At 38.4% G+C, this 10,602-nt stretch overlaps 1 long non-coding RNA gene across 1 annotated transcript; it reads right to left on the bottom strand.

Annotated features, from left to right (window-relative positions):
• Window positions 1-4,028: 4,028 nt before the first annotated feature.
• Window positions 4,029-6,722, bottom strand: LOC106892107. The gene is made up of 3 exons (XR_001412818.1): window positions 6,692-6,722; window positions 6,399-6,491; window positions 4,029-5,185 (listed from the first exon to the last, which is right to left on the bottom strand). It is a non-coding gene; the product is annotated as an uncharacterized LOC106892107 (long non-coding RNA).
• Window positions 6,723-10,602: the final 3,880 nt, after the last annotated feature.

The raw sequence follows: 10,602 nt of genomic DNA, 5'->3' as shown, positions 1-10,602 counted from the left end.
TGTCCTTGTACTCCTAAATGGCTTAGGTATCTAGGACATTATTTTATGCTTCTGCATTTAACTTCCAATATTCATGAAAATAAAGAAGTTAGCTCAGCGCTTCTATAAGTTTGTCATCCAAACAGCTAACACAGACACCTTATCAGCTAATTTCAGTTCATTGTTGCTCCTTATCTTGAACAGTAATATTTAAAATGTCTGAGAGTTACTGAAAAAGTATATTGTGCTTATGTAATAACTCTGAATAAAGCTTAACAGCTCTCAAAACTTGCCATTGGAAGCGTGAAGTATATTTGTAGTACGTAGCCCTAACCTTAAAAACATGTGAAATATTAGTAAGCACTCACTAAACATTTGCTAACTTAAAGTTTTAAGTTTTGCCAAAGGGATGCTGCTGAGAACTACAATTTAACAACTTATCCGAGATGAAAACACAGGGTAAACTCACTATATACCTTCCTCTCTCTCTCTCTGTAGGTGTAAAAAAATCCACATCCTCTAGTTTTGATACAAGGCAACAAAACATTAGAAACATTTCAATGATTTCTTTTGCACACCAGCAAAGCTGAAGGCTGAATTGTACTCTGACAACAGAAATATCTGTATCTACTCTGAGGATAGAAACACCTACATCTCAACCGCACACAATTTCGCTGATAACATTTGAGAGAATCAAAACGTTAAAGATTATTTTCAGTACTTATATGACTCACCAGCTTTTATTTGATATGATAGTTTCATGTTTTGCTCACATTGGAGGGCTTTGGGTCAGGATCCCACCATGGAAATGTCACCCTGCAAAATTCTGCACGTAGATCAGTAAGAATTCAGCATTGAGCGGCCAGCATCAAGCAACCATTGCTCCAGTGATATAACCCACATAATAAAAGCAAATTCTTATCAGTCTTCTAAATACAATTTTTTCTCCACTTTTCATTCACTTGGAAAATTCACAGGGGTAGCTGAAAGTTACGCTACTTTCCAACAGATCTGCACAACAAAATAATTCTACTGAAAAAGATTTGTGAAATATAACCCTGCAAAACATTTCTCAAGGAGTCATGAGATGCCCTTTCAAACAAAATGATTTAAAGACAACTTATGCCCTGTTTTAAATACTGTTTTAAAAAAATAATATTTTTTTAAATCTGTCCAATTTTAGAGACTATTGAAATGCTACTGAATTTCTACTTTTAATATTGTTTTGCCCATGAATTAATACTTTAACAGAGCACCAGAAACCTCACCCCATTGTACACTAGGGAATACAAATGAAGTTCCTTAGTATCTCTTAACAATGTACAATCTTCTCCAACTTGTAAAACAATACATTATTTTATTCCACCAAGAATTCAAATAGCATCTTCCAAAACGTAATGACAGCAAGACTGTCATAAGTTTTTCTGACAGAAGCCCAGGTGGAATAAAGCTTTTCCCTTAGAGCAGTCCTTTTTCCCCCCTTATAGAAGCATGATCTTCACGCATCAGCTAAAATCACTTTCATCTTAACATTTCATTTGCATCAGTAGGTCAACTCTTCAGAAAGCTACCATTTGCAGATATACCTAACATTATGAAAATCTCATGATCTTAAAACAGGTTATGTAGTAAATAATGAATTATCTTCTATTACAAGAATAACCAGCTCCTTAAGTAGCAGGACAGTTGTCCTGCATTTTTTGATGAGATGATTTAAAGAAGAGGCATGAAAAAATTTCTGTCCTCTACACACCAGAAAAACTCCACATAACTGGTGGGAACTTAACATTCTTGAGAACTTTCCTTCTTTGTCAAACTTGGTTCAAAAGTTATTAGATTGCACATCAGCAACCTGATCACGCAAGCTTCACTTCTTTGAGAAAGCAGGCTGAAAGCAAAAAAAAAAACAAACCCTAACAAACAATAACCACCACAGAAACTGCATTTATAGGTAGTTGTAAGAAATAAGCTGACACCCCGATTTAAGAGACAGATTAAGCATGCTTAAGCAGGATTTCCCTCAACCTGTAATTAACAAAAAAAAAAACCCAAAGAAAAAGAAAACACACATGTGACGCCAAGCCTCAACAGAAGCTCATGACTAATGAAGTTGCAAAAAAGCTCTGATCACTGCAGTCATCCATATTTCTACAGGGAAAAAAAAACACCTTAAAACAAAAAGCAAAACTTGACTCAAACTTCATACTTCTGTTGGAAGACTCAAAGAGTAAAATGCTTGAATAAGCACATGAAAGCAGCATTCCTGCTACTCTTGGCTACAGTTACTCCTTCTTTTGACTCAAAGTCACCGAGACCCTGAGTGTCCTCAAATATTCTGACGCAGACGAAAATGGAGGAGAGGGGGGAACTAATTCTCAGTCGTGTCACTGCTGAGCAAACTAAGAACAGAAGCTCTAGTAGGTGCACGTATGTTAAGCTGAATGCTACCCCTGATATGCAAGGAATTATAAACCTCATTCCACAAGACCACTGAGGCTTTTTAAAAATACATTTTAAAACTATGCAGTTTTACTACATAGTTTATGTAGTTTACTACATAGCACAGAAAGTAAGGTGTCTGTAAAATTATTCCGTAACATCAATTTTAGAGCTACACCTAGAAGAGCCAGATTTTCAGATGTGGAAGTCCCAGCCATTCCTCTAGACTCTTACGTATTAAAATAAAAATCTATTTGCAGTCAGGTATATGTGTTAACAAAGCTCAATTTCAGCCACAATGGAGTTTTCACAAACTGAAAGAGTCAGAAGATTACACGGGTAGTAGGAAAATATATACCTATATAAAACCTGAGCAGAAGTTAAGCAGCATTCTAGAAATACTTATACAAGGATGTTTTCCTCTTTTTTCCTTACATGCATGTTTTCTTTTTTTTTTTTTTTAATTACATAACTCATTTTCTCACATTATCAATGGCTACCAGTAGAAAAAGGATGGGAAGCAAGAGGACAATGAAATCCCCTCTTGATAAGTTCTGTAATTCTTAGACAAGCAAGAACCTGCTTTCTTCTACATCCACCGTTTCCTCATGGCTGGAAGTCTCAATCTGTAGATACAAGTCAAATTACTCACTTTTTCTTTGACAGGGTTAAATAATTTTCTTTTTGCAATGATAGTGGTTAAATGCAGTCTCCTGTATTAAAGCAGAAATCTCATCCAAAGCAACTTCTTTCTTTGCCTTCTTCCAACCTCAAATTGGAAAATTAGACTGCGACAGATCTTTGACACCTAGTTAGTTAATAAGCTGAAGGATTCATTTGACAGTCTATAGTAACACCATAAAGAAAAGGATCATTTACTAAACATTGAATAACCTTGCAGGGGGAGAAGAAAGAGAGTTTTTTGCTAGGGAATCCATAGAATAATACCTCCAAACAACCTCTACTATTTTACACCACAGGTGCCAAACAAGAAGAACTATTGGGACAGCATTTCGTGACAATTTTCTTCTCCAGTGTAAGATATTTAGCATCTCAAATTTTGTACTTAATTTTGATGGTTGAATTTCAAGTAACAGGCAACTATCGAATAATCATGGTTTATTTTATGTCCAAAAGCATAACCACCAATCCCCACCCACTCCCCCCCCCAAAAAAAACCACCAACAGAAAAACACAAAAAGAGAAAAAACAAAACTTATTTCTTCTTATTACCCCCCTGCTCCTTCTTCTAATAGAGACTTTAGCAGAACAATTTTTAAACCAACCATGTTTTGAAGCAAGTTACAAAATTCATCTCATTTTCTAGATAGCACCCAACCTCCTCTGGAATGAACTGCTTCTGCATAATGCATTTTGCCTATTGATTCCACCCATTTGCACAGAATAACAGGCATCTATAAAACATGCAGCACCTGAAGGACTTACCTGAAAACAGTGCCTCCATTGCAACATTCACTTTCCTCTGAGAGGCCCCACTTGAGCAACACTGAGCACAAAAGATCAATATTGTATTCCAAAATATAGTTACAATACTAAAAGCAGATCTTTTTCCAAGCAAGCAAAAACAGAATACACAGATAAGGCAATGATATTTAAGACATCTTTCTCATAATTGCTTTTTATTAAAAGTATCCCATCTTAGTGTTCCAGTGCCTTTATACAAAAAAAGACATCTGCAGTGGTATTAAAATACCCTAAAATCTGGAATTCTTTTCTGTTACAGTTCAGATCCAAGTAAACATCACATTTCATACACAAACTATCTTTATTAACCTTACTGGAATTCTTCACTCCTCCTGCTCTCCTCATGGCAACTAAACAATAACATTATTGCCTAACATACCCAGGAAAATATCTCATAATGGAAAGGTATCTGTTTATAGTCTAATAATCCTGATTGGCAAACGATTTTGACAAATCGCATGTATCTACAAGATAATCCACAAGGGCTGCTTAGATGTAGCTGTTGCTGAAATAGTTAATATTCCAAGAGAATCATGATTCAATCAGAGCTGGACAGAGAAATCCTCATCAAGAGTCACTGAGTAAAAGCATAAACACATCTCAAAAGTTCTATGCATTTTATTGATTTCTTGAACTAAGGGATTCACAAGCTGAATCGGATTAGTCATTAAACTCCTAGACTATTTGTATATCTATTATGCTAGTTAATCAATATTACCCAAAATAATGTATATGGTGGAATGTTGGCTTCATTAAAACTTATTTCTCCCCAATAAACTTTAATAAGATTTCTCTTAGCAAAGGAACCCTTAAAGCAAGAATCGTCATACCATGAACTACGCTAGTTTTACCAATAGCCTGAAAAACACCAGTAGTAGCATTTTGCATTAAAACACCAAGTAGGAAGAAAATGAAGGTTCTACGTTTTTTAAGGGATGTTTCCAGAAAATAATACTGTTATTCATTTATACAGACAGACAGGGCTAGTTTCTTTGCAAACTTGATTCACCTTCTACTTGGTATGGTAACCGCATAATTCTACTTGATATAGTAAGTGCATGCTGGAACAAGGAAACTGAACCTATCGTTACAATTTATATTGCACATTTAACTGGTGATATTTAGGCAACCATTTTTAATTACTAATATATTAAACCCAGATGTTTCCATCTTGTAACTGGCCAATACTTCCATGAAGCTCTGCTTGCTTGAGTTTAATCACTGAAGTAATTGAAAGAGAAGATCGATGCAAAGACTGCAACAGCAGCTGCTATTACCACACCTAAAATAACAAAGGAAATGCATTCGGTGAGTGGCAAGGGCAGCAGAGTCAGCAGTAGCTAGGGTGTGGAGGGCAGGGTCAAGGTGAATGACGAGCAGGAGGAGAAACAATAAGAGCCACCCCAAAAACTATCTACCACTGCTAAGACTAAATCTAAAGCTACGATGTCAGATAATTAAACTATTAAAGCTCCACATTGACATTTCTAATCAGAGTAGGATCCTTCCAGAAATCCAGTTGACTGCATACTTCTGTAGTACCTTATTCAGGTCCTAGCCTATAAAATAACGCACTGACTCTACACTACTGCTTAATTCTAGGAATCAGACTAGGAAAAAAATATCAAAATATGTAAGCTTTAAGAAACAAAAGCTATTAAGTTTTTTCATTTCTGTGTGGCACTACAGCTTCTCTGTACATCTCCTTGTAACGCAACAGTAATTTTCCTATTGATTAACATGCTTGCTACTGATTCAGTTAAGACGACAACCAAAAAAACCCAGAACACCTGAGTGACAATTCAAGGGAAAACATTTTTACATGCAAAGCAAACACATATTTAACACTATTTAACACAAAAGCACTCTTTAATCTTCCAGTTGCCACGTTCTACTTCTAAGAATTAACAGAAAACAGAAGTTACATTTTAGTCAACAAAACCGTAACTGTAAAAGACAGTCAAAGCTCACAGCAAAGAGAACTGTACCAAGTGCAGACAGATAGAGGAGAGCTTGACAAAAGAGCATTATTGAGAAGTTGTATTTGAAAGAAGAGTTTTGTGACTGGTGTTCCCTGCATTACTGATGCTGACAATTAGCACCCAAGCCCATATGTATTTTTCAGCTTTGGAAGAGCAATAGTGAGTCACTAGCCGATTTATGAATGCCTACTTGACAATGCCATTCAACTGTGCTGTGCTTTTTTTTTTTTTTAAAGTACAGAATTATAGAAGTGGTGGCTCTCCAAAAAAACAAATAAAGCTACATGAGCCTTTTGTATTGACTTGTAGGGTGAACGAATGCAAACAGGGGTTTTGTTCCAACAGCAGGCTGTGATTCTTCCCCAGAAACACCCACACTGAAACAGGGACTCATTTTAGAAAAGTATTGCATTAATCTCACCAATTCACTAATAATACTGTGGAATTTTACAGTACTGAAAGGGCCCATTATAGTTTCTGGATTGCCATAGCAAAATAAGGGAAGTAACATACCCATATTTTGTTGAAGTTTCAACAGCAACGTTGCTTTTGTCAGTTGCTTCTGTTGTGTGTCATCCACGTTGTCAGTAATTGGACAAATATCAACTGTATGGAAATCAAGCGAAGAAGTTGTATTTTAGAGTTGAATTAAAGCAAAATGCCAAGAACTTCATATCAACTTTATAAGAAGTACATTTATGGTAGAAAAAAACTCAGTATTTCGCAGTAAAAATGGTACAGTAGCAATTGTATAGTACTATAGAGTTCCATATGGCTAGAAGAGTAAAAATAAAGACAAAAAATACATTTAGTAAGGAGTTCCTCTTCCAAAAATCACTTCCCACACCCTGCTTCCAGAATAACACATCCAACCCCTGCTATATAACCCGGGGAGAATTTGCCAGAATTTCCCTGGGAAGAGGGAACCACTAAAATGAATGATTAACCACCTTCCAAGATGAACGTTTTCACTTTAAAGATATTTGTCCAGAATTCAGGTTACATGTAAACCCCATTGCCACTAAAAGAGTGACCCCAGCATCATTTCCTACTCAACACTCATAAATGCTTATTTTCAAAGCACAGAAATTCCTTTTTGAAAATCCCTTAAAAGTGCACTTTTAGAGTAAGAATAAAAGGACACATTCCCTTTTGGAACAATTACTAAGTCCTTAGACTGCTCAGCCAGGATGTGAGAGAGCTTGACTCTGCCTCCAGAATGATGGGATTCAAACCTATATTTATGTCCTTTCCAAAGATTTCCTTAATCACTTGGTTATATCCAGCTTGACAGAGAAGGGGAGAAGAGGAAGAAGGGGATTAACCTTGAGCCCTCTTGCTGAACTTGTTCTTTTGTCACACACAGAGCAAGCATGCTTTGGACTACACAGTTCAGTGATAAGGCTACTTGATGGTGATACACCAAAGGTCTTATTTGCTTTCCCCTTCCCAGAACAGTTTGCTAAGGCACCACTGTCAAAAGTTCTGATTACAATTCAGTAGCTACTATTGCAAGTATCTTCTGGACAAGTGAACAGTAAAAGAAAGTGTTTGTGCTACTGCACTGAGATCTGGATGTCTTCAGAAAGAACAGAATGGGCATGCTAGAAAAAAAAAAAAAAAAAGACTAACAGATTGCTCTTGTTCAGAAGATGAAGAAGAAAAGCCCCACAGCAGTACCCAGATAAAAAGTTTTAGAAGTCCACGAAATACTGATCTAAATAAAAACAGATCTCCCATTTCCAGAGTGCAGTTGTCAACCACCTATAAAATACAAATTAGATAGTTGAGTAATAAGGCACATCCCTTGCATGATTCATATGAAAGTGATTCATGGAAAAGTACTTTCTCTATCATATCATTAGCTAAGGGGGAAATGTATAATCTAGATGGGCAATCAGAATGGTTGTTTCTGTCTGAGTCATGTCCATAATTGTCTTCAAAATCTTAAGTCAGACTTGCACAAGATGTGTTGTTACACAAAAGCAATCAAAGTAGACATTTGGGACCTGTCTTTAGCCATTTTAATCTCTGAACCAACTGACTTTGTGTAGGATGTAGTCCAGCAGAACAATTAATAACTGTCCGATATGAAATTTACCAAGATAGCAAGATATATAGATAGAATTATAAGATAACAGAATTGCCTAGGTTGTGAGGGACCTTTCAGATCATGTAGTCCAACCATCAACCTAACAATGATAAAAACCATCACTAAACCATACCATTAAGCCCTATGTCTACCTGTCTTTTAAATACCTCCAGGGATGGTGACTCAAACACTTCCCCGGGCAGCCTGTTCCAATGCTTAATAACCATTTCAATAAAAAGTTTTTCCTAATATTCGATCTAAACCTTCCCTGGCGTAACTTGAGGCCATTTCCTCCTCTTCTGTCACCTGTTACCCAGAACAAGAGACAAACGCTCACCTCTCTACACCCTCCTTTCAGGTAGTTCTAGAAGGTGATAAGGTCTCCCCTCAGCCTCCTTTTCTCCAGGCTGAACAACCCCAGCTCCCTCCTCAACCGCTCCTCATAAGACTTGCACTCCAGACCCCTCACCAGCTTCATTGCCCTTCTCTGGACTTGCTCCAGCACCTCAACGTCTTTCTTGCAGTGAGGGACCCAAAACTGGACACAGTACTCAAGGTGGGGCCTCAGGAGTGCCGAGTACAGGGGGACAATCACTTCCCTAGTCTAACTTACCACTTATTCCCGATGCAGGCCAGGTTGCTGTTGGCCACTGCTGGCTCATATTCAGCCAGCTGTCAACAAACATCCCCCAGTTCTTTTCCACCAGGCAGCCCTCCAGCCACTCTTCCGCAAACTTGTAGTGTTCAGGGGGTTGTTGTGACCCAAGTGCAGGACCCAGCACTTGGCCTTGTTCAATCTCATACCACTGGCCTTGGCCCATCGATCCAGCCCCTCCAGATCCCTCTGTAGAGCCTTCCTACCCTCAAGCAGGTCGACACTTGCACCTCACTTGGTGTTGTCTGCAAACTTATTGATCATTGATAAAGATGTTAAAGAGAACCGGCCCCAGTACCAACCCTGGAGAACACCACTTGTGACCAGACGCCAACTGGATTTAACTCTGGACCACCACTCTCTGGCCCTCCAGCCAGTTTTTAACTCGGCGAAAATACTCCTGTCCAAGCCACGGGCAGCCAGTTTCTCCAGGAGAAAGCTGTGAGAAACCGTATCAAAGGCTGTACTAAAGTCCAGGTAAACAACATCCACAGCCTTTCCCTCATTCACCACTTTGTCATAGAAGATCAGGTTTGTCAAGCAGGACCTGCCTTTCATGAATGCATTGTGACTGGGCCTGATTGCCTGGTTGTCCTTCATGTGCTGCATGATGGCACTCAGGATGATGTGTTCCATAATCCTCCCCGGCACCGAGGTCAGACTGACAGGCCTGGAGTTCCCCAGATCACCCTTCCGGCCCATCATGTAGATGTGCGTCACATTTGCTAGACGCCAATCAACTGGGACCTCCCCAGTTTGCCAGGACTGCTGGTAAGTGATGGAAAATGGCTCGGTGAGAGCTTCTGCCAGCTCCCTCAGTACCCTCCAGTGGATCCCACCCAGTCCCACAGACTTGTGTACATCTAGGCACTGGAGTGGGTCCCTCACCATCTCCCTTTGGATTACAGGGGGCTTCATTCTGCTTCCCACCCCCATCTGCTAGCTCAGGGGTCTGGGTGCTCAGGGAACAACTGATTCTACTAAAGACTGAGGCAAAGAAAGGATTAAGTACCTCAGCCTTCTCATCCATTGCCACCATGTTACCACCAAACACACATATACATATGTTTACATTAAGCATAAACATTGCTTTGAGATCTCTCTGCAAGCTAAATGTACATGTAAAATAAAAATAAGCCCACAATGTTTCAGTGCAAGGGGTGCATTTTTGAAAAGAACTTTATCACATATCTCTGAAACCCACTGGTACCCAATTAGGCAGTAGTTTCATCATTATTTTTTCTGTACAAAGGAAAACACACCCTCATCTGCCTAAAATATGAGCAGAAATCATTAACTAGAGTAAATGAATTACTAATTGTTGCGAGAGAGATTTTTAAGCAAGTATCTTAGCTAGCACACTAAGAGCACCACATTCTCTCCAAACCACTTATTAAGAGCTTTCAGTTCCCTAAAATAACGTATCACTTTTAGAGAAGCCGACCACATTTCTTGGGTCATCTTTGAAATATAGATCCAGCAGGTTTCTTTCTTCTTTAGTTTTTACGAGCAAGTAGGATAGTTAGTGCCCTCTAACTTTATGCTTCTTTGCACCTTCATATGAACTGCTGCACTTTTCTGAAGGTATCTTTTGAAGCTGCACATCAAGGCAGCAATGCTTGCTCACTCAGGGGGAAAAAAAAAAAGAAAAAGAGGAATAAAGAAAAAAGAAACACACTTGAGCTATTCAGTTACCATTTGTGCCATTAAGTTATGGAAACCTTGCATTTGAAGCATCTGTAGTATAAACCACAGAGTTTTCAAAAGCAGGTGCTTTCTAGTACCAATTATATGAATCCTTAATTCTTTATTAATTCTTCAACTTGTAAACAAAGATGGGGAACGATTACCACTACTGAAGTCTTATTTATGTTTATCCACTCAGGGTATTTAACACACCACCCCCACCTTCTGCACCAAGGAGGAGCTGGGATTTAGTAAAGCCAATCATAAATGCAAAGCTTTCTATT

The sequence above is a fragment of the Calidris pugnax genome, unplaced genomic scaffold (genome assembly GCF_001431845.1).
Source record: "Calidris pugnax isolate Ruff unplaced genomic scaffold, ASM143184v1 scaffold30, whole genome shotgun sequence".
Classification (NCBI taxonomy): domain Eukaryota; kingdom Metazoa; phylum Chordata; class Aves; order Charadriiformes; family Scolopacidae; genus Calidris; species Calidris pugnax.
Note: the sequence above shows the minus strand (reverse complement) of the source record. Positions and strands in the feature narration are given on the sequence as shown.